The 22227-nt window shown below is 36.6% G+C and overlaps 1 protein-coding gene across 8 annotated transcripts in view; it reads left to right on the forward strand.

Moving 5' to 3' along the window:
• Positions 1-22227, forward strand: part of LOC141452258 (GTPase-activating Rap/Ran-GAP domain-like protein 3) — a 387611-nt gene that overhangs the window by 192692 nt on the left and 172692 nt on the right. Inside the window, exon 1 of one of the 8 annotated variants that reach the window (XM_074124233.1) lies at positions 19908-20158. The exons of the other annotated variants lie outside the window; for them this stretch is intronic. The gene's annotated coding sequence lies outside the window, so the exon portion shown is untranslated. Of the gene's footprint in view, positions 1-19907; positions 20159-22227 lie in introns of those variants that run through there. 8 annotated transcript variants of the gene reach the window in all.

Genomic DNA, 22227 nt, shown 5'->3' on the forward strand with positions numbered 1-22227 from the left:
TTCTATTGTTTAGTTTCATAATAGTGTGGTAATATGAAAATTATTCAAACAATAGGTGTGGTGGCATTGGTACGTATTATAATAGGATGAAAAACTATATACCAACTCACATCTTAAATCTTAAATCAGAAAACAACACACAAAAGGAAAGTGCTAGAAATGATATACACATCTAAGACAGAAAACAGTTTAAATTTCAAAACAGACACGAACAATTTAAACAACATTTACGCAAACTTACTACAAAATACTTGACAATTGGCAACACTGACTTCCACACAACCTAACACATATTACACACAGACCGATCACACTCAGTCCATGAACAGACAAGATAGAAGACACACCAACCCTCTAATGATGTAAAACAGTATATTGTAAATTAGGTAAATATTTTAGTAAATTTTCGTCACATTATACACATTCATTGTAATATAATTAATTGGTAATATAATTGTTAACTGACTGTAAATATGTTCCATGGCCTTGAAGATGACCTTTGTCCCTTAGGTCGAAAGCTCGGCATAATAAAGTTTATAATGACTGAAACTGGCAGTTATTTTTTCATCCTATTGAAACTATGATTCAGTCCATGAACAGTAATGACGTATTTAAACCATTAATTTTAGTCACCGTATATTTAGGCGATCTTCAACTCTTCGTCCAGGACAGCTTTACTCACAGTCTTTTGAAGTTTTTGGGGTTACTTAGAAGCAGCAGTAATCGTCAAGAATGGTACACACCAGCTTCCGTTGTTCAGGCCAGTAACTCGGTCGTAGAATAGGCAACTGTGTTGCAATCTTGCTAGTTTGCGATATAAGAGTCCTTAGATATTTGTCAAAAAGCGATGCTGGAGGAAAATCTTGGACCTTGTTAAAGAAAAAGAGAGAGAGAAGGTTTCCTCGTTCTAGACTTCCGTGGACGTTGAAGTCATGACGCACATTAACCATTTCTTAAAGTAATATAAAGCTTTTCGCATCATACAATAACTTGCAGTACTTTGGGAGGAAAGTTCAACTGGACCACTTCACGCCATGAACTTACGTGCTTGACAATTGGCTTACACAAGTTATATTTTAACACAAATATATATAATACATATATATATATATAGTTTGCTCCCTTGGTCCTGCTTGTTAGTGGGGTGTATTGAGAAGGTTTGGTAGTTCCTTAACGTAGTATGTGCATCTCAGGTGAATTTTCGGGCTAGACTTGCTTGATTACCATGCCACTATTTTAATCTCACGTTAGGAATTGGGCAGATGTTATTTGTCAGTTTGGCTTATTTATTTTGACACTAATACTCATAAAAATGTATTTTTATACACGTCACTAATTGTGGTACTGGGTTCGATTCCCGGTCTTGGCCTTGGATTTTATTTAATGGTTAAATGAGAAATAGTAAAGTACGTCTGCTATTCGCCTCCGTCCACGACACCTAGTAAATGGTAGTTGGACGTTAAGCCCCGCCTGAAAAAATAGGCGATTACTTACACGTCATTTGTAAGTTGGTAACACTGCTGGTTACCATGCTGGAGGTTATATTATTGATCCCAGCTGTTGAAAATATTCTTCTCTAAATGCCAACAGAAAATGGACAAACGTGTATATTTGTAAATGTAGAACCTATGTATGCGAATGCTTGTGTTTAGAAGTTATTACAACTCACAGAAAGTTGCACCTCTTTTAGGTACTGGGGAAACATGCTTTCCTGTAACAGGAATGTAGGTTTTGCCAACTTTACAACATTTATATATCGTACAGTCTCAGACACACTGTTTGTTTGTTTGTTAGTTAGTGGATGAGTAGGTTTTAATGGAAAGATAGTAGTTTGTTACAATTCCATCAGACTGCGCTTAGAAGAGTTTATACATTCTCTTGCTGGTGTGTGATTGGGCGGAAGGTTTAATTTGGAGTTTTTTCGGAAAATTTCCTTTGAGTCCATAAAAAGGTGTTGTTTCTTTTTAAATTGATAAAAAATATTGTAGTTGGTTACCCTCCAATTACTCATTGCGCACATTGTTACCGGAAAATGCTTCAGGAGGAAGTCTAGGTTGGGGGAAGTGGTGGAGTGCGCTTCCCTCTGATTGAATCATCGCTAGAAAGCTGAGTTAAAACAACTAGCCTTTGCTGATACCATCACGAAGAAAATGATTATTCAAATATTTCGAAGTTTTGTGGAAAATATTTTTGGGAAATTAGAAGTTAAAGAGGGAAAACTGTTTTTGAGGGTACCTCACCGGAAGTCCGGGCTTCATATCCTTCACCTTATATTTACATAAAGTTAGTAAATGCAAAGTAACCTGCATGAATGGAAAACAACCTCAGCTAACCTCTTTTTCTCGTAACCAATGAAACTAGTCAAATAGTGTCTATATTTAAGCAGAAGCGCCTACTTTGTTTTTAACATTTTTTCTAATAAAAAGAAGTGGGATTCGTACTGGGGATCTTCAACTCTTCATAACCCCAATTTTTCCAAATATCCAATTAACTTGTCAACATGGGTAAAAAAAAGTTCATAGTTTTCCTGATGCTGTGGTAAAAGGAGATATTGGTAAAAACAAAACCAACCCTAATTGGCTGCTAATGGTAATGACGTAAAATGGAAGCCTGAATACCGGGGAATCGAACCTGGACTGGCCGCGCACCTCTAACCACACTCAACAACTGCACAACTTTGCGGTCTTCAATTTGATTGGCGATTCGCCGGGGCTGGTTACCAACTATATCGGCTTGCTCCTGATTTCATTATTACTTCCTTTAACTTCGTTAGAAACTTTTTCCCACTCCCACTAGGGAGTCCAGGGAGTTTGCCCCCTTGGTCCTGCTTGTTAGTGGGGTACATGGAGATGGTTTGATAATTCCTTAAGGTAGTATGTGCGCCTCAGGTGAATTTTCTAGGCTAGAAACTCTGATATAGAAGAATTGCTTGATTACTTTGCCAATATTTTAATCTTACTTTAGGAATTGGGCGGATGTTATTTGTCAGAATATCAGATTGCTGCTGATGGTCTAATCCTGGGGTCGGCAGCCTATTTTAGGTAGAGAGCCATTTCTCCTTAAATAATTTTAATAAATATTACCAAGAGCCGCAGGGATGATAGTGTAAACAACTCTGTAGATAATTTGTATTCATAAATTATTATTTTAAGATATTCAATAACATTTAAATACTTATATATTTATTATTTTCACATATTGCAAAGTAAATAAACAAATAAATAATAACTAAACCTGTATTTGAATGAAAATGGCGGCAGTTCTATATATTACGTACTGTATTTTAATATAATTCTATTCAATTTCAAACCTATCACATTTAAAATTCTATTTGAAAAAATATCTTTACTTTAATAAATGGAATTTTCTTTTGTTCCATTAAAATTAAAATATACAATTTATTTTGGACAGGCAGAAGAGCCACAAAATTTGGATAAAAGAGCCACAGGTTGTCGACCCCTGGTATAGTAGATGAAACCTCTCCTTCTAAGAAGGTTGAGGGCTTTCGCCACCAGTTCCTTGTGCGCTATAATCTTCTTTGGTCTCAAGGTACCAAAGATATCGTAGCGCAGTCTCAAGGCAGAAGCCATTTGTTCCTCTTCCTGGCCCAATCTGCCCATCAGTTCTGAGAAAATAAGCCCTACCTTGTGCATGTGCTTTCTGAACCTGCCATGCCCTGTGAATAGGCCTGTAATCAGAGTAATCTGATTTCTGCCCAAACCCAGAGTCTCTTTGGTTCTTTGTTTACATACACAGCAAGGGCTGATGACACTCTTGCCGTGTTTGACCCCAGAAAGCATCACCCAGTTCTCTTTTCATATTCTCTCCAGATCCAATCTCTGAGAGCCTCACGAACTGCACCCTTGGTGATCCCCAGGACTGGTTAAATGTATACATACTATATTTCTGGATTCTGGAGTAAACTGAACAATCTAGAATCCACATGATCGCCACTACTTCCTGTTACAAGATGAAGAGCAAATTAAAGGTAGAGGGGATAAATAAGATGAATGAGCAACAATTTGAAACTTTTTTAAAGCAATTAATGTCATATTTCAAACTGTAAGTCCACTTTCACTGGATTGAAGGCGGGGGGCACCTCTGGGAACGCTTCTAATGGGTCTACACAGAGTTCAGGAAGGCGAACGATCAATTTACAGCTGTCAACTGGAGACCCGTAAAGCATTCCTGTCCATTACACAGTGAAAGATAAATATGAAATACACAAGTAATGATATAGAGAGGGAAATTTTTTATTTTTATTTTAATGGAGTGAAAATGGCAACACTGTGTGTGTTTATTGTGGAGGTGGTAGACTCCGCGCCCATTCTTTGACAATGCTACCACCTCACTGTTTACAAAACATATTAAATAATAAAACCGGTTTTGCTTTGAAGAGAAATCTGCACAGAAGTGGGGGGGGGCCTGTAATACTGGTGACAGTGCAAAATTAAATGTATTCTAAACGAATGGAAATATAAAACATATCCACTGACAATGAACGTTTATTTGAAATATAAATAAAACAGCTGATTGCTTTTCATTTTCACCCAAGAGATGAAAGTGGATTTTCTGTTTCTTTCTCACATGCACACTTCCTTCCTTCCAATGCTACCTTAATCTAATGATTGCTGTGTATGTTCTCTATTATTTTCTCTTATCATCTTCTTCGCACTAAATTTAATCAAACTTTTTGGATGATTTTTTTTGTTACTTCTTCACACAGCCGATCTCATAGCAGAGAGAACGTCTAGTCTGGACCATTGTCCTTAAACTTGGAATTTATACTAGTCGATTAAATGTTATGATCACTTGCTTAACTGTGTAATAAAATGCTGATGTTTGCCAAGAAAAAGAAGAAATATTATGTCATAAGTTCAAATGAAACCTTTCAATTAGTTTAGAATCTCAAAATAGACGTTCCAATGGACTCATATTCTTCAAACATGCAACACCAAATATATTATTTAGGCGATAAAATCGTACAATACAGTTGAACGATACTTCCGGTCTAGATCTTAACTTTACCGCTCCTAAGCTCGCCCGAGCGTAATGTTTCCTGAAAATATTTCACATAACATTAACAGACTTACACGAATGCAAATTTATAGAACATAATTAGAATCATTTTCGAAAAAAATAAAAATCGATAAAAACGGTATCGATAATGTCCACTTCCGTTTAACAAATTTTCGTAAAAAATAGAATTTAGTTTATTAATTTACTTCTAATTAATATTAGAAGAAGGCGCCACGATAGCCGAGCGGTTAGAGGCTAGACCCGCAAAGCTAAGATGTATTGCGGTACTAGGCTATATTCCCAGTCTGTACCTTTAATGGTTAATATGAGAAATTTACAGTAAAGTATGTTTGCTAGTCCCCACGATAACCGAGCTGTTAGAGGCTAGACCCGCAAAGCTAAGATGTATTGCGGTACTAGGCTATATTCCCAGTCTGTACCTTTAATGGTTAATATGAGAAATTTACAGTAAAGTATGTTTGCTAGTCGCCACGATAGCCGAGCGGTTAGAGGCTAGACCCGCAAAGCTAAGATGTATTGCGGTACTAGGCTATATTCCCAGTCTGTACCTTTAATGGTTAATATGAGAAATTTACAGTAAAGTATGTTTGCTAGTCCCCACGATAACCGAGCTGTTAGAGGCTAGACCCGCAAAGCTAAGATGTGTTGCGGTACTAGGCTATATTCCCAGTCTGTACCTTTAATGGTTAATATGAGAAATTTACAGTAAAGTATGTTTGCTAGTCGCCACGATAGCCGAGCGGTTAGAGGCTAGACCCGCAAAGCTAAGATGTATTGCGGTACTAGGCTATATTCCCAGTCTATACCTTTAATGGTTAATATGAGAGATTTAAAGTAAAGTATAATGAGAACGATAAGACTGAGAGTGAAACAGAATTGGCACTTCAGAGAAGTTGCTGCCCTCGCCGCTGACCCAAAAGTGCCGTAAAATGTTTCTTCTTTTTGTATGTGGAAATATAATAAGTTTGAAACGAACTCACAAACTGATCAACTGGTCTGGAGACCTACTGATAACTCCTTTTTCAAAGAACCGGATAACCTTCTCATTGGGAGAACCTTCTCCAGTGATGGCCAGGCGGAAACCAGTATTCATCGAATTCCTTGACTTCTGAACATTACACAAATGAACGCTCCTTGTACATTCCGCAATAAAAAATATAACCTGCAATTTAATTTTTTTGGCGCCAACTATCCTTTTTAGCGCGAAAATTCAAGTAACCAGAATATTAAATTGCGTAAATTGGCGGCGAAAGAAATTCGTTATTTGGAGGGGGTGTTTACACCGGATTTCCTCCCCTCTCCTTCACAACTAGTCTAAAAACAATTCCGGCCATTAGGAATATCGGATGTTGCGTGGTGTCTGTTTACCACGAGCTGACTGTGCTTATGCAGAGAGGAAATGGAATAATTTAAAAAGGATTCCAATTTCACAGCTGTTTCCTTTATTTAATTATAAAGGAGGCAGCGGAACACAAAGGAGTGAGAGGGGGCGTGAGTGGTGCTAACAGATATCAAGACAGCTGTGTACTCCCCACTCTGCCTAAATACTCCTCCTCAACTTGACACCTTGCCTCCTTACCCGCTAATCACGCCCGGAAGCTCTTCAGCGTCCATTATTTATTATTGGACTATTTCTCGCACAGCGGTTTTTCACTCCTCCAACCAAGCAGAGCAGCGCCTCCCCTATCTGCATCACTCCAGCATAAACATATTAGAACCTGTTTAAACCGCTCCAGGGGTGCCACCTTTCTCACTTAATTTAATAATAACTCAGTTCTTACTTTAAACTATTTCTTCTCGACATTTATCTCTCTGTTCGAGAAGTAATAAGAGTTTTCCTCCAAACCTACAAAAGGAAAAACGTTTAAGGACTTGAAATGAGAGAAATTGTAGCTTAGTCAAGGTATACATCTTCGCACCAATACAAATTACGAATATGGTCGTTAATAAAGGAAAAAAGATAAGTTCTTGTTCGTTAGTTGATGATTCAAGTTTAGAACAGACTAGAGCAAGTTTTCAGTCCCCCCCCCAAAAAATCGATAAAGTTTATCCAGTAAATTGAATTTACTACAATCGATTTTTTTCAAATTTTGAAACTCTACAAACTATTCACACGACTTTCATTTCAAATTTCGAAGTTGTTTAACACTTTTTTTAAAAATGTTTTTAATTTATTTTGCAACTGTATCCAATACGACAACTGTATCCAATACGACAACTGTATCCAATACGACAACTGTATCCAATACGACAACTGTATCCAATACGACAACTGTATCCAATACGACAACTGTATCCAATACGACAACTGTATCCAATACGACTACTGTATCCAATACGACAATTTCTCATCATTCGACTTTAGAGCTTTGTATCCATCGCTTTCTGAACGTAACAAATAGCTTACGAGTAAATGAAGGTCTATTTCTATAAAATCTAATTTAATTATTACCACTAATCATATCCGACAAAACTTTCGATAAATATAAGAAAATAATTTTAAGACGTTAAGAAGTTTGGTTCCTTGTTGAAGTAAAACACAATAGTCCAGAAATGTTAAATAAAAAAAAATAACGATAACGGCGTAACTATTTCTAGTACAACAAGCAAAAATGATGAGAGATAAGGGATGGCGTAAATATACATGCACATACACGCGCACATGCGCCAAGGGCATGTAGAAAGGAAACAAATGTCTGACGACATATACAGGTATTTAGATGCACCATTTCGCTACGAAGACATAATATTCTCCACCAACATCTATGTGCTTAAATCTGCAGCAGAGCTAGCAATGAAATATGAATGTATTTAACATAAATGTTATAGAATGAATGCAAGAAAATGATTAGAGAAGAATTACGTGATTTTAATTTAGGTTAAGCTATAAGGATGGCAGGAGCACAGAGTACTGATCCATCCATTAGCTGTAGTTTATGTAAATAGTTGTATATAGTAGAGGGATGAATGTGTGAAGCGAATGTATTGTAGGTAAGAATGGAGAGTGAGTGATATTCTAGTAATAAGCACCTAGACTATGCTGGCCGTATGGCGGAAGCCAATGCCAAAAAAAAAGGCAACAAAAAAAAGTCGATTGATATTCGACTTTTTGGCGCTTCCGTAGAGCTGTATACCGTATTGGGACAAATAGGGCGGTATATAGTGTTCGTTTGTTCGTCTGGGTCAGTTTTGATCGTTTGTCGAGTAGTCTTTCAACATTTTATGCCTCAGATTGAGGTCAATTCGTTTGAGTCTCGTGTGGAGGGTTCCATTTAAATGTTTTTAATTTTTTTTCACTCTGAATGGTAACATATTTAATTCCATCACTTTTAGAATACCCAAAATTTTCTTGGACAAAATTATTCAAATCAAAAGTTTACATCTTACAGCCCAAAATTATAAGTAAAATATTTAACCCAATTTAACTTGAGTATACAAAGGATATTTCAACATCCCTTTCCGCTTGTTATGGCAAATTAAATCAATACTGTTGATTGAAATTAGTTTGTGAAATCTGATAATTAAGGAAAATTATGTAATTATTAGTTTGTGATGTGTAGACTGATCAAGTTCTCCTCTGGAGATGTTTGATAAATAAGGCGGTTGCTACAAAAGGAGAGAGGCCATCTTGTAAACATCAAGTTGATGGCATAAAAGTTTTCACTAGCTCACTCTAGCGTGGGTTTTGAGAATATTCTCCGGAAACTGTTGTACTTCATTGCGAGAATTATGCAAATAAAACTTCTATTATTTATGTTAAACACTTTTTTTTACGTGTTTCTTTGATACGAACACTTCCGGTGTTTTGTTAATTGCTTTTATAGTACTAAATACAGAAAGAGAACTTAACATTGCCGCTTCTAGAAGCACGGCTTATAATAAAGTTCCCTGGTTGTGTTTCAAGTAAAGATAATCGTCTATGTGTTTGTACGAAGTTCACATGGAAAAAAAATTATTTGGGAAAAAATTCTATTCAGTTAAGACGTCACTTCCTGTCGTCTTGAGTTTCTTCAATTTTTAGTTAATTAATTACGCCACCCGGCCAAAAACCTTCAAGTTTCATGTTGTGAGGAATCAGCTCGAAACATCAAGCTCAATTCTGACATCTTTGGAAGTTCTTTACATTTCTTACAACCAAGTGAAGCTTACTTGAGGCATTGTAGATTTTGTAGATTGTATTAGAATGGCGGTTCCACCAAAACGGGGGAAGGAATGAAGGCAATCCAAAATGGTTCCCATTGTTCTGGTAAAGATTACCAGGTGCCACAATCTCCAGTAGAGAAACATTTGACCTTCCGAAGACGAGAAATCTAGTTTTCAGAATAAACGTGGACACTCCTCTACAAAGTGCCGCACAGTCTCATTGGACTCACCACAGCCAGGCGCAAATTGGCGAGACTGGGTAAGGCCGCATTTGAAAAGATGGTACGCTAAATTCGCATGTCCACTCAACCAACCTGAACCAACTGGCCGGATCCGGGACCTGCTAAAACCAACTATAGCCGTTTTTGACAGGCCAAGAATTTATTTAGCCTGACGGTAGTCAGCTCGGGAACTCCACCGTTTCCGATGTTCCTTCCAAAATCCACTGCTCCACCTCTGTTCTAAAACACATATATACCAGACCTACAACAGATAATGGGATCTTACTTGAGGCATAATGCGAACTCATACACACAAAACATGTATTTTTCCATAGTATTAGAATTTCAAGTGATCACACGACCTCCGTCTTACAGAAGTGTGCAAATTGAAGTGACGTTGGACAGACTGGCAGAACAGGAAGTTTATAATGGTATTCTATAGCTCGGCTCAGCTGCGAACAAAACAATCAATTTATAGAGAGCACTTTTTAAGAATATTAAAATATTTATGTATTTAAGACGTTGTGAAAAATTGCGAATCTACGATGTCTCGATAATCTTATTTTGTTTTACCATCATAACTTTTATGTATTAAAATATCGACAGCCTAATCCAGATTAAACTTCAAGCAAGCAATCATTGGCTTGTCAAAAAGCAGGCTGCCAACTTTATCCCGCTGAGATTTCTTCTCAGTGTCGTTCACAATCTGTTGCCCAGCTTGTAACTATAATATAAATGATTATCGATAATAACTAGATTGATATCGACTTAAATATTTATTGGAATCAGCTGTTTTCTTCTTTAATATAAAACTTATCAGCTTTAAACATCGTTGTTTTTTTTATAGTTTCTTTTTCAATTGAAAAAAATTACCTCTTAATTGAATTACTATTTTATTATTTTCAAGAAAGCGGCCATTTTATAGTTTGTCGTTTTTTTTACCCCCTTAATAGTGATTTTAACCGATAGATGGCTGCACGTGTTGCAGCAGATTTTACTATGCTATTGACAGTGTAGTTAGGATCCGCAGAGCTTGATAATATCGTGGATTTTATTCTGTCGTATTGTAGTATCCCTGACGGGCTTAGGATCTTCATCCATCTTCAGAGGGTAGGCTAGTGAGTTTGGTGTAGAGATATTGATTTCATCGATGTTTGCGACTCGCTGTACTTGCTGACTGAGTGACCTCAGTCATATATTAGTGGTCATGATATTTAATTTGGTTGGCTGCTTACGAGAGGACTCGACACAATGGCGTAACTAGATTTTTTTTAGGCCCATAAGCAAATTCTAACTACGGGGGCCCCTGCTAACATTTCTTTAATTTCAACTTGTTTATACAAAGGGAATAGTTATTTATTTAACAAGTGTGGAAAGTAGTACTTTTCCTCACGCGAGGCAGGGTTTGCACGCACGAGCGAGCGAAGCGATGCGAGTGCAAATGCAAATTGCCGAGTGTGAGGAAAATACTTTACACTAGAGTTAAATATTATATTTTTTCTGCAACCATTTATTAACTAATAAAATTAAAAATTTCATTTTTACAGTCTACAAAAAGTAATTTATTTATTATAAACATTTATTGTTATATTACAATTATTTAGATTACTTATTACATTTTCTGCTGTTTCTTTTATTGATGGAGGAGTGTTTTCTAAACAGGCATCACTAGAATCCATTTTAAATTTCTATAAGGTAACACTATAACCTTTTTAACTGTTATAATTAAAAATATCTAATTATTTATTAAAATATTATTTTTATTTCTATATTCCTTTCAATTTTTATTTTATTTTTTAATATTCGTTTTTTAATTATTTAAATAAAATAAATTTAAATAAGCTTATTAGAGTTTTACAGAAAATATTTATGTTAATAACAAAACTTCTTATATCAAGGAAGCACAATAAAGTTTTTCCACTCACTTGTGCGGAAAGTGACACTAATGGGAATTTCCCCCCCACTAGTGTGGGAAGTTGGGCATTACACAGCTGATTTTAATTGAATAATGAGAACTTCCCTACATGGTTGCAGAAAAAATTATTTTTTTAACTTAAGAGCAGAGAATGAAATAGGTAATATTAAATGAAAAATTTATACATATATTTAAGGATTTTAGATTACAATTTAAATACGAGGATTAAACGTGTAAATGTCCGGTAGAGCGCTCCACGATCCAGACCATGAACGCGAGTGCAGGTTATAAGACTGTAAAGGTTCTTAGAAACTTAATGACGCTGAGTGACTTGGTTGTTTTACTTTGTGTAATTTTTATTTAGTTGGTTGAAACAACTTGTAATTTAATTATTCTTTACAGATTTGTTTTATTTATATTATATTTTGCAGGAATTATTTGTAACACTATTATAATAATTTTTAATGATTCTTTACAAAATAAATAAATTTGTGTTTACCAACTTACAAACGTTTTAAGAGAAAACTGATTACAAATAATAAAACAAAACATATTTGAATATAAACAAAGTATAAAAAGTTATTTAAATGATGATTTTTCGTCCAGATTTTGCAGCCGCAAATTTGTCAATTAGAGTCTTCGTGTTTAATTGATTTGCTTCTTTACTCTCAATAGCAATCAATGCTAAATATTTCAGGACGAGAAACCAATAGATAAGGTTACGTGGATGATTATTTAATAATGTTGTTTTGTAGTTATAATTTAATTTTAAATAATAGAATGTATTTGATATTTTAATACTTCTAAACGATATTTTTAAACTAAAAAAAAGTTAATTAAATAATATGATATTTTTATAATATAAATAGTAAATAAATAAATGTTTAAAGGGGCCCCCGGCTTTAGGGGGCCCGAAAGCGTTGCTTCCAGTTGCTTCCATGTAGCTACGCCACTGACTCGACCAATAAGCTTTTATATCAAATCAATCTACCGGAAGTGCGACTTCAAAGATTTGTTGGTTCCGTTAAAGGCCATTTTAAGGATGTAGATTGTTATACAGGAATTCTGTAAGCCAGTAGAATTAGATTTTAAGCAGATCTGTTTTAACCGGATGTGCCACACGTCATATACAATTAGATGTATTACTTAAATATTTCAAACTTCTGTGTACCGGAAACTACTTGAAAACATGGTCCTTAGTGTTGCTAGGCCGATGTGCATCCTTGTCTCACGTAATATGGATCTTAGAGGGGAGATTCTGGAAAGCAGCGTGACGTGTCGCTGTATCTGACCATATCGTCTCACTACAGAGTCAAAGGCCATTGCATTTATTTCTGCTTTTCCTGACAAGACATGAACCTATAATATTGAGGTCAACTATACTTTTAATATGAATTCCAAGTTTCAAGAATATTTATTAATGTGAGTTAGCGGGCATCCTGTGCCTTGGAATCCTTCCAATTTCATTCATTGGATCGTTAACATCAGTGTGCTGTACATCAATTTTCTTTACGTTCATCTATTTTCATTGTTACGCTTTCCGTGAATATTCGACTATTTCCCAATCATCCAATTTATTTAAATGAATATAATCCTGATTAAATTGATAATTATCCTGGAAGTAACAAGTTAGTAGCAAATAACTCGTTTCTCTTGATCTTAGAACGAAAATCACTAGATGCTGTAACTAGTGCACCTTACTTAGGAGGAAGATCCCGTTGGGAAGCGGCCAACATCCTTTCAGAAGCGGAAAATTAAATTAAAGAAAAACACGACTGGGTTTAACAGGTGGTTATGGTGTAGCACTCTGTCGGCAAAACAGCTGCACTAAAATTACCGGGTCATAATATAGCACTCTAGTAGATAGCGCTGTGCTGTGGCAGATCTGCTAACTAGTACATACTGAAGTGCTGCTACTGCTGGTGAGTTTTTAATGTGCTGGAATTTGGTTCTATGAATAGACGTTAGGTGGCACTCCTCTACCTACTAAAGGATAACCAGCTGATTTTTTTTTTTAAATTTATTTTACCCTCAACACTGTGTCATCTTGGTTGCTTCGTATTTGGATATAAACAGATTACCCATTTTATTATTGTTTCATTTAGAAATTTTCAATTTGCGTTGGTAAGTACACACTTCCGGCCGAATAATTTTGTTTGAACTCCAAACATCGCAATGAAATTCAGCATTTCTTCTTTTTCACAAGTTTTACATAGAAGCTGATATGAATTACATTTTTCCGATAATGTCCTAAAAAAACACCTGAATTTTCTTAGTCCATTATTTTCTCACGGGAGTTTTGTAAATTTGGGGGGGAGGAAGTTGTGACGTAACGCTTTCTTCAACTGCATCATTTTTATTATAGTATTTGTAATATTTAAGTCAAGTATACTTTTTAATTACCAATTCTAAAGTAAGTTATTGCCTATTTTTTTTTCAGGCGGGCTTTACGTCCAACTGGGTAGTTGGGTAGTAATTAGGGTAGCCTAATTGGGTAATTAGGTGTCTGGAAGGAGGCGACTAGCAAACATACTTTACTGTAAATTTCTCATATTAACCATTAAAGGTATAGACCGGGGAATACAGCCTAGTACCGCAATACATCTTAGCTTTGCGGGTCTAGCCTCTAACCGCTCGGTTATCGTGGCGCCTTAATTATAAATTCTAAACTTCATGAAAAATCTAATTACGTAAATTGTGGTCATGCAAAGTCGTGTGAGTGTTCACATTAGATTATATTTCTTACATGCTTGCTATTAAATGATGCAGGCTCGGGTATACTTCCGCAAGAGCTAGCCGACCCCGGATTCTGATTGGTTAATTATCACTGGGCGTACCCAGGGTTTCATCTCATAGCTGGCGGCCAGTTCTGCAACAGAGCGGGAACGTTGTTTGATTAAATTTCCTCACGGAGAGAGGAAAACGGGAAGGGATTTTCACTGGCTGGAAAATATCTGATTCTCTTGACCGCGCCACAGCCTTCATGTTCGGTAATTAACTTTAATCAGTAATCACAGCATTAACATATTTTTGTATTACACTGACTATAATTAGTTAGCGAGATCCAAAACTAGTGTAGTATTTATTTAAGAAAAAAATCGTGGATAAATTGGTCATCAAGTTTCTGTTTTTCGAGAAGATATTTAATTTTGCAGCCTCAAAGCGATCAATTACGATTGCGTCAGCTGGTGATTGTGTTGAATTATTGGTTCTCAGCCTTGCCCAGAGATGGCATTGCTGCCAACTTCCCATAACCTCCACCTCGTCCTCCTTCCACAACTTAACACACACACAGACAAACTTTCCTTCCCGCCCCCCATCCAGTAATAGACTTTTCCTACACCCAGAGAAAAGTACCATATTTTCCGCGGGAAACATTCTTACTGGTTGGCCGTAAAACAATGGTAGAATCCAGTTTCTTCACAACACTGGCCACCCACCTGTATGCAGGTAGATTGGATGCTGCATTATGTAGGACAATGATACAGTACTACTGCTGGATGGTAACACCTTGGCTTCTTGGCTTCACTGTTTCCAGGAAAGCTTACATTTTTTAGGAACTCCGTCATGAATTTCGATTCCCCTTTTCTAGAAAGGGATTTTCTCTCACTAGGGTTTGTGTGGGCGTTTCCTCTTCCTTTGTTTGATCGCTGGAGATCATAGTTTAAATATCTTGTGTTGGCCACAGCTAAAAAGGAATATCTTCAATTAAAGTTACAGGAACTACTGATAAATAAATTTAATATTTTGCATGTTATTAAGTACAAGTTGTCTGTGACGAAGAAGTACAAATTTTCTTTAAAGTTCAACATTTCACACACCTCTGGTGCCCTTCTTCTGGAACTGCAAGTGAAGTTTCTTAAATAGAAAGAATTGAACGATAAAAATATGCAATGGTAATCGCACGGAAAGACGATACCTGGGTTTGGAGGTGTGGAAGCTAGAGAGATTATGGAAGATTTATTTTTGCAATCAGAGGACCACATACGTGCAATTATGCATAACAAGTAAAAACAAAAAATAGAACTAGAGCGGATATTGGTGTAGTGGTTATGAAGCGTAGCTTTCTAAGTGGGAGATCGCTAGTTCGAATCCCGCGTGTAGCTTCTTTTAATTTGTTAAGAGCAATGTTAATAGTTAAGTATGAGATTCCGCCCTCGCCCGGGACATCTAATTGGCAGTTGGACGTCAAGCCCCGCCTTAAAATTAAGTGTTTACTTATTTTGAAAAATTACTGATGGTTTTATTTACATTTGAATATACTATATCCAAGGCCGGATTTAGATGAAAGGAGGCCCCAGGCCAGGGGTCGGCATGCGGCTCTTTTATCCAAATTGTGTGGCTCTTCAGCCTATCCAAAATACATTGTACAGTTTAATTTTAATGGAACGAATGAACATTCCATTTATTAAAGGTATTTTTTCAAAAATAATTTTAAATGCGATAGGTTCGAAATTGAATAGAATTATACAATATCAAAATAAAGTACTTGATTATATATTGTAAGACTGCCGCCTTTTCATTCGTTAAGTTATTATTTATTTGTCTATTTACTTTGCAATATGAGAAAAGAAATATATAAAACAATTAAATGTTATTGAATATCATAAAACAATAATTTGCAAATACAAATGATCTACAGAGTTTGTTTACACTATCATCCTTGGGGCTCTTGGTAAGATTTATTAAAATTATTTAAGGAGAAATGGCTCTCTACTTAAAATAGGTTGCCGACCCCTGGCCTAGGCTATTCCATTTATAAGGCCCTTTCACCTCCCATTTTTAAGTTTGTAAATTTACATGAGAGATAATAAAATACATCACTACTGTGATATATATCAATATGTTAAATGAAACATGTTGTTATTGGTACTGTTTTTAGAATAGTGTAATTTTAATTTTGCTAACAATTTGAATGTAGGCCTCTCTTGATCTAGAGGCCCTAGGCTGAAGCCTGGTTAGCCTACAGGGAAATCCGGCCCTGACTATATCCATGTGTTTTTGTTAAACTTTTATTTTTTGTAAGATTTCACAGAAAACGGTTTTCATTTTGGGGAGCTAGAAAAGTGCCGTTTCAGGGCAATCTACAGTTCAAAGTCCTGTACAATGTTTTATAAAAATTAAAAGATTGACCAAAAATTCTGGTCACTTGGTATTTTTTCTAACTTTGGAAATCTAATTGATCCTTTCTCGCTCATGAATATTTTGAAAGATAAAAATAAGAACTTTACAACATACTGGAGGCGGCACTTTAAAAGGAGAGCTTTCAAAGTTGGCCGCTCCTAAAGAGTAAGGTTCCCTGTTGCAACTTGGATGAAGTATTTTTAGAAAAAAAGTTTCTGTAAAAAAAAAAAAAAAAATCTTTAGAAAAATTCCCCCCTCCCTTTCTAATGGAATAAATTACGCTATAACCTAACCTGTCCATGCTACAGCTGATCAGAGATAAAGTCAACCTGGCGGTAGGTTATGAAACATTCTTTTGATGTTTAAAAATAGTCGTTATTTAGCCTCCAGGTCTACGTTTTCTTTTTAATTATTATCAGGGAGGTTTCATTTTTCATATTTCCGCGTGCGAGAGGTAATTTACTTTATACACGCATGACATTTTAAGTTCCGCTTTAAGAATACATTATAGCTTTCCATTGGTGCGCTTTTGTTCGCGTCTAGTAAAGCATACATCGTGTCCTGGATATGGTCTTTCGTAATTCATTTTGTAATTTGCATATTTATTTGCTACACGCTCTGAAATATGGCTGTAGCCGAACTTTCTCTTGCTCAACCAATTTTGCTGTTATATTTTCACTACAGCGTAATTCGTTATCAAAGGAGTTTAAATTCAGTAATATTGGTGCAATTTTACCAGACAAATCTTATCACCGGTACCTTTGTAAAGAAAAATAAAGTAAATTAATGCCTATTTTTTCAGGCAGACTTTACGTCCAACTACCAAATCAGGTGTCGTGAACGGAGCGACTAGCAAACATACTTTGCTATGAATTTCTCATATTAACCATTAAAGGTGTAGACTAGGAATATAGCCTAGTACCGCAATACACCTTAGTTTGGCGGGTCTAGCTTCTAACCCGCTCGGCTACCGTGGCGACTAGCAAACATACTTTACTGTAAATTTCTCACATTAACCATTAAAGTTATAGACTGGGAATATAGCCTAGTACCGCAATACATCTTAGCTTTGCGGGTCTAGCTTCTAACCCGATCGGCTACCGTGGCGACTAGCAAACATACTTTACTTGTAAATTTCTCACATTAACCATTAAAGTTATAGACTGGGAATATAGCCTAGTACCGCAATACATCTTAGCTTTGCGGGTCTAGCTTCTAACCCGATCGGCTACCGTGGCGACTAGCAAACATACTTTACTTGTAAATTTCTCATATTAACCATTAAAGGTATAGACTGGGAATATAGCCTAGTACCGCAATACATCTCAGCTTTGCGGGTCTTGCCTCTAACCGCTCAGCAACCGTGGCGCCTCCCGGTGCCTTTCAGATTACCTTTAAAAGAAAAAAAAATCAAGAATTTATTGGAGAAGTTAGTCCTTATTGCTAAGATGCCGAGTTTTACGAAAAGGCTACAACGTTTTGGAGCTACACTTACTCAAGGTAAGGTTGGTTTATGCCACCCGGGTTTGAACCTTAGAAGTTTTTGTACTTTCGCTAACCATTTGGTTATTAGGGATCTAGGAAGAATTGACGTCACTTCCTTCAGTAGTATCACTTTATTACAGTGGATATCACAACATTGAAGTTAATAAATTTGTAGTTGTTATCACGAAAGAGGAAGTCTCCTGAATTTTATTAATTGGAAATGGAGAAATATCTGCTCCAAGAGGATCGTTAATTGTGCGAACGATAACGAGAGAATTGTTTAAATTATTCTACCTTCATTCTCTTTTCCAGCGTGAATTTCCAGTCAGCTGTGAAAAAGGCGGGCTTGAAAAGACACAGCCTCCCTAACACAGCTTCACTTTCCCGAACCAAAATCAATGGAACATCGTGTCTTATCACCACCTTACATCCTCTGTCTGTATTATTATTCTATATTCACCTCTCGGCCACCGGAAGTGGACCTCAGTTCATTTCTCTTTCTTTTCTTTCCTGTAAGATGGAGTATTGCTATCAAATTGTTGATATCATGGTTGCAACAAAATGTCCTTTTAATTCCCTCCCATCTCAAAAATAGCTCGTGCAAACAGAATTTTAGTAGGAGACTGAGGGTTTGGATTTTTCCTCAGACGGAATAGCTCGTAAGCACAGCTTCCTCGTACCTTTTTAGAGTTCTTACTTGGGACAGAGGGGCTTGGAAGCGTGGTGGATACTCTGACGTGGCTCTAAAACACGAGGAATAGAAGCCAATCCAAGATCAGAGATCCCGGTAAGCCGCCATCTTTCAGTCGTAATACACCTCCCCCCCACGAGTTGTGCTTAAATCTCAGATTTTCATTTTTTAAACGGTTTAAAAATAAAATTGTTTTATTTTGATTATTTATTTAATGACAATAAATTATAGAGGCAAGGGATTGGCTATGCGGATAGCGTATTAGACTTCCACACGGAGGTCCCGGGTTCGAATCCAGCTGCTGACCCTTAGATTTTCTTTTTCTAGGAGCTTCTTACAGCTCACTGTCCGGTGATGCAACAGTGCTGCCTGTAACGAGAGAACACTGTCCGGATGCCGGGCACCAATAATCTCAGGTGTTGGCGCTCCTTAAATCAATAAAAAATAATAATTTTTTTTTTTGTTAATGATTTAAGGCGCGTCAACATCTGCGGTTAATGGCGCCCGGAGCTTTTTTTTAGTACACTGCCGGCCTCCGGACAGTGATTTCTCGTTACAGACAACACTGTCCATCACCAGGGATTGTGAGCTGTAAAGAAACTTCTAGGAAGAGAAAATCTAAGAACCAGCAGCTGGATTTGAACCCGGGACCTCCAGTACGCTAACCGCATAGCTAACCCCTTCCCTAATAATAATAATAGTTATAATTATGGTTTGGGTTGATCAAATCCTTTTTGAAATCTTTAAATCTGATTTAATTTTTTTTACACGATTTTGGTTTGGTCTGAGCAACACAGTACCCGCATAAATCAAGGGGATAATGGATTTCTCACTTCCGCTATCCTAGGGATGATTTTTTATTTCAGAAATAGCGACCTTTTCGGACAGCTAAGGGAATGCAGAGCTCATGAAGACTTCCTATGGACCAATGTGTGATTGCGCCATTACCGCGATGGCAACAGAAATATTTACAAAAAAAAAAAAAAAATGCGTTCAACTTCCTGCTTAGTAGAATTCTTCACCGCTAGAAAACTTTCATTTGTGCCGACACTAATTTTCATCAATAACTGTATGAGGTGTTCCGGCTGAAATTTCATCTGCTATAATAATGGCAGTAAAGGCTAACAGGTGTCTTATTACATTCGAACTTTGGCACAAAGCAAAAGTGTTAGAGAGAGAAAGATAGAGAGTGTGAGTGAGAGAAAGACATGCGCACTGACGCACATATAGTTAGTGTACGAAAGATTGTAGTATAGTTGCGTGCGTCTAGAGAGCAGGTCGGTCTGCTGTAAGCGCGGGAATTGCTCTCAGTTCTGTCACAGCGGTGTTCCCACACTAATTGCGTAAGGCAGTTTTCGCGCCCTTTTCTTACCATTCGGCAACCATCAACCAAAGTAACTAGAGACGGATTTTCTTTTTTGTTTTTGGCAACAGCAGATTTTATTGTATCCGGTTTTCGCGACATATCTTACAAAATATATTTTGCTTTAGCAAATTATTTAGGCACCTTATATTAAATAAATTTCTGCGAATATTAAGGTTTGTCCATTTCAAATACGTATTTATTTTCATATATTCTAATATATTATTTTGTTAATACTAGGCAAACTCATTGACAATTCAGGTGTATTAATTGGATTAAATCATTTAGCAAGCATGAAGCTCCCGCCATTTTCTTCTTTTAACTTTTCACACTCATTGCACACTTCCGGATCTACAAGTTTTATCTGTAATATTTTTCCCCCAGGAAAATAGACTAAGGTATTTTCATTTATGGGGAAATGTTGGTGGATGGAATTTTCTTTTCAGTGTGATGTACTCTCGCTCATCACAGTTAAGCAGGATTAAAGGAAGTGGCTGGAATTCTAAATTTAAATGAAAATAGACCGGAAGGAATTGTTAGCGTTTTCAATTTTTAGTGGTAATTTTCCCCATTGAATTTCCGTTAACTTTGTGTGTACACACAAACTTAGATCCGTAGCTTTTTTTGCATGGAACTTCCGGCAAACTTTACTCCTACTGGTCTCTAAGGAGGGGGTAAAGTTAAGCCCTCCTATGGAGGTTATTGTTCTAATATTGTGTAAACATTAAATTATGAAATGTTTGAGTTTTGTATTGGGCTTCGTGTTTATTGGTAGTTGGACGTTAAGCCCCGCCTGAAAAAAAATAGGCGATTACTTTACTTTTACTTTACTATTAAATTATGAGAAACAAATGTGTAGCAGCAAAAAACTGGTTGGAACATGCATAACTTTGCTTCTTCAAGTTTTCTGTAACTGGAGAGACTGAAGTCGTCAGAAGACTTCATTGCTTTGATTCTCCACTCTCCCCCCACAGTATGGTTGTGGAAAGACTTGATGACCTAATAGAACAATTACGTTTAGATGAATATCGAAGAAGCAATTATTTTTCTTTTTTTCAAAAAAAAAAAAAATTCTAATTTCCAAGAAAATTTAATGACGTAAACAGCGATAAAAGAAAGTCACGTGAGTGTGCACACATGTCTGTCTGTATGTATGTTCTACGATGGCGTTAAACATTCAGCGGAAATACAATACACGAACTACAGTTAGGGTACATTCATAGACTTCCTCTCGTAGCTCACTTTCCGGTGTTGGACCATTATAGGTATAGACTGGGAATATAGCCTAGCACCGCAATACATCTTAAAATTGCGGGTCTAGCCTCTAACCGCTCGGCTACCGTGGCGACTAGCAAACATACTTTACTATAAATTTCTCATATTAACCATTAAAGGTATAGATTGGGAATATAGCCTAGCACCGCAATACATCTTAAAATTGCGGGTCTAGCCTCTAACCGCTCGGCTACCGTGGCGACTAGCAAACATACTTTACTATAAATTTCTCATATTAACCATTAAAGGTATAGACTGGGAATATAGCCTAGTACCGCAATACATCTTAGCTTTGCGGGTCTAGCCTCTAACCGCTCGACTACCGTGGCGGCTAGCAAACATACTTTACTATAAATTTCTCATATTTACCATTAAAGGTATAGACTGGGAATATAGCCTAGTACCGCAATACATCTTAGCTTTGCGGGTCTAGCCTCTAACCGCTCGGCTATTCGTGGCGTCTAATTTAATTGAGTATATTGATTCAGTTTTGAGATTATTTAAACTCTTTTCGAGTATTCTGTGGGTGCTATGACGTCACAGTTTCTTGAAATGATTGCTTGTCCTCCCTATTTACCTTGGCTGGTGTTATCAATCTCATGATTATTTTTTAAAAAGTTGTTATTATTATTTGTAACTATTTTTTGGGGGGCCACCCCTAGCCGGAAGTAGGCCTTAGGTTTTTAGCCGTCGGCTCGGAATGACCCAGTGGATAATTCTTTATCATGCAGTCTATCAGTTGGGCAGTTTTGTCAACATCTGTTATCTCTAATCAATATTCACCTCTCACTGCCATTACCGAAGGATTGACTAAAATATTAACTTCGAGCTAACGAGTAATGATGAAGTTGTATTTGTTGAGTGATGCCTGACTGAGACCATAATCATCTTACATAATTTAGTTTTTTGAGGTATATACCCTGTTTCCAAGATACAGCAGCCTCTAGTGCCTCACTCTGGGGTGGGCCAA

Source organism: Rhodnius prolixus, unplaced genomic scaffold (genome assembly GCF_049639745.1).
Source record: "Rhodnius prolixus isolate KJV_2025 unplaced genomic scaffold, Rpr scaffold_1, whole genome shotgun sequence".
NCBI lineage: Eukaryota > Metazoa > Arthropoda > Insecta > Hemiptera > Reduviidae > Rhodnius > Rhodnius prolixus.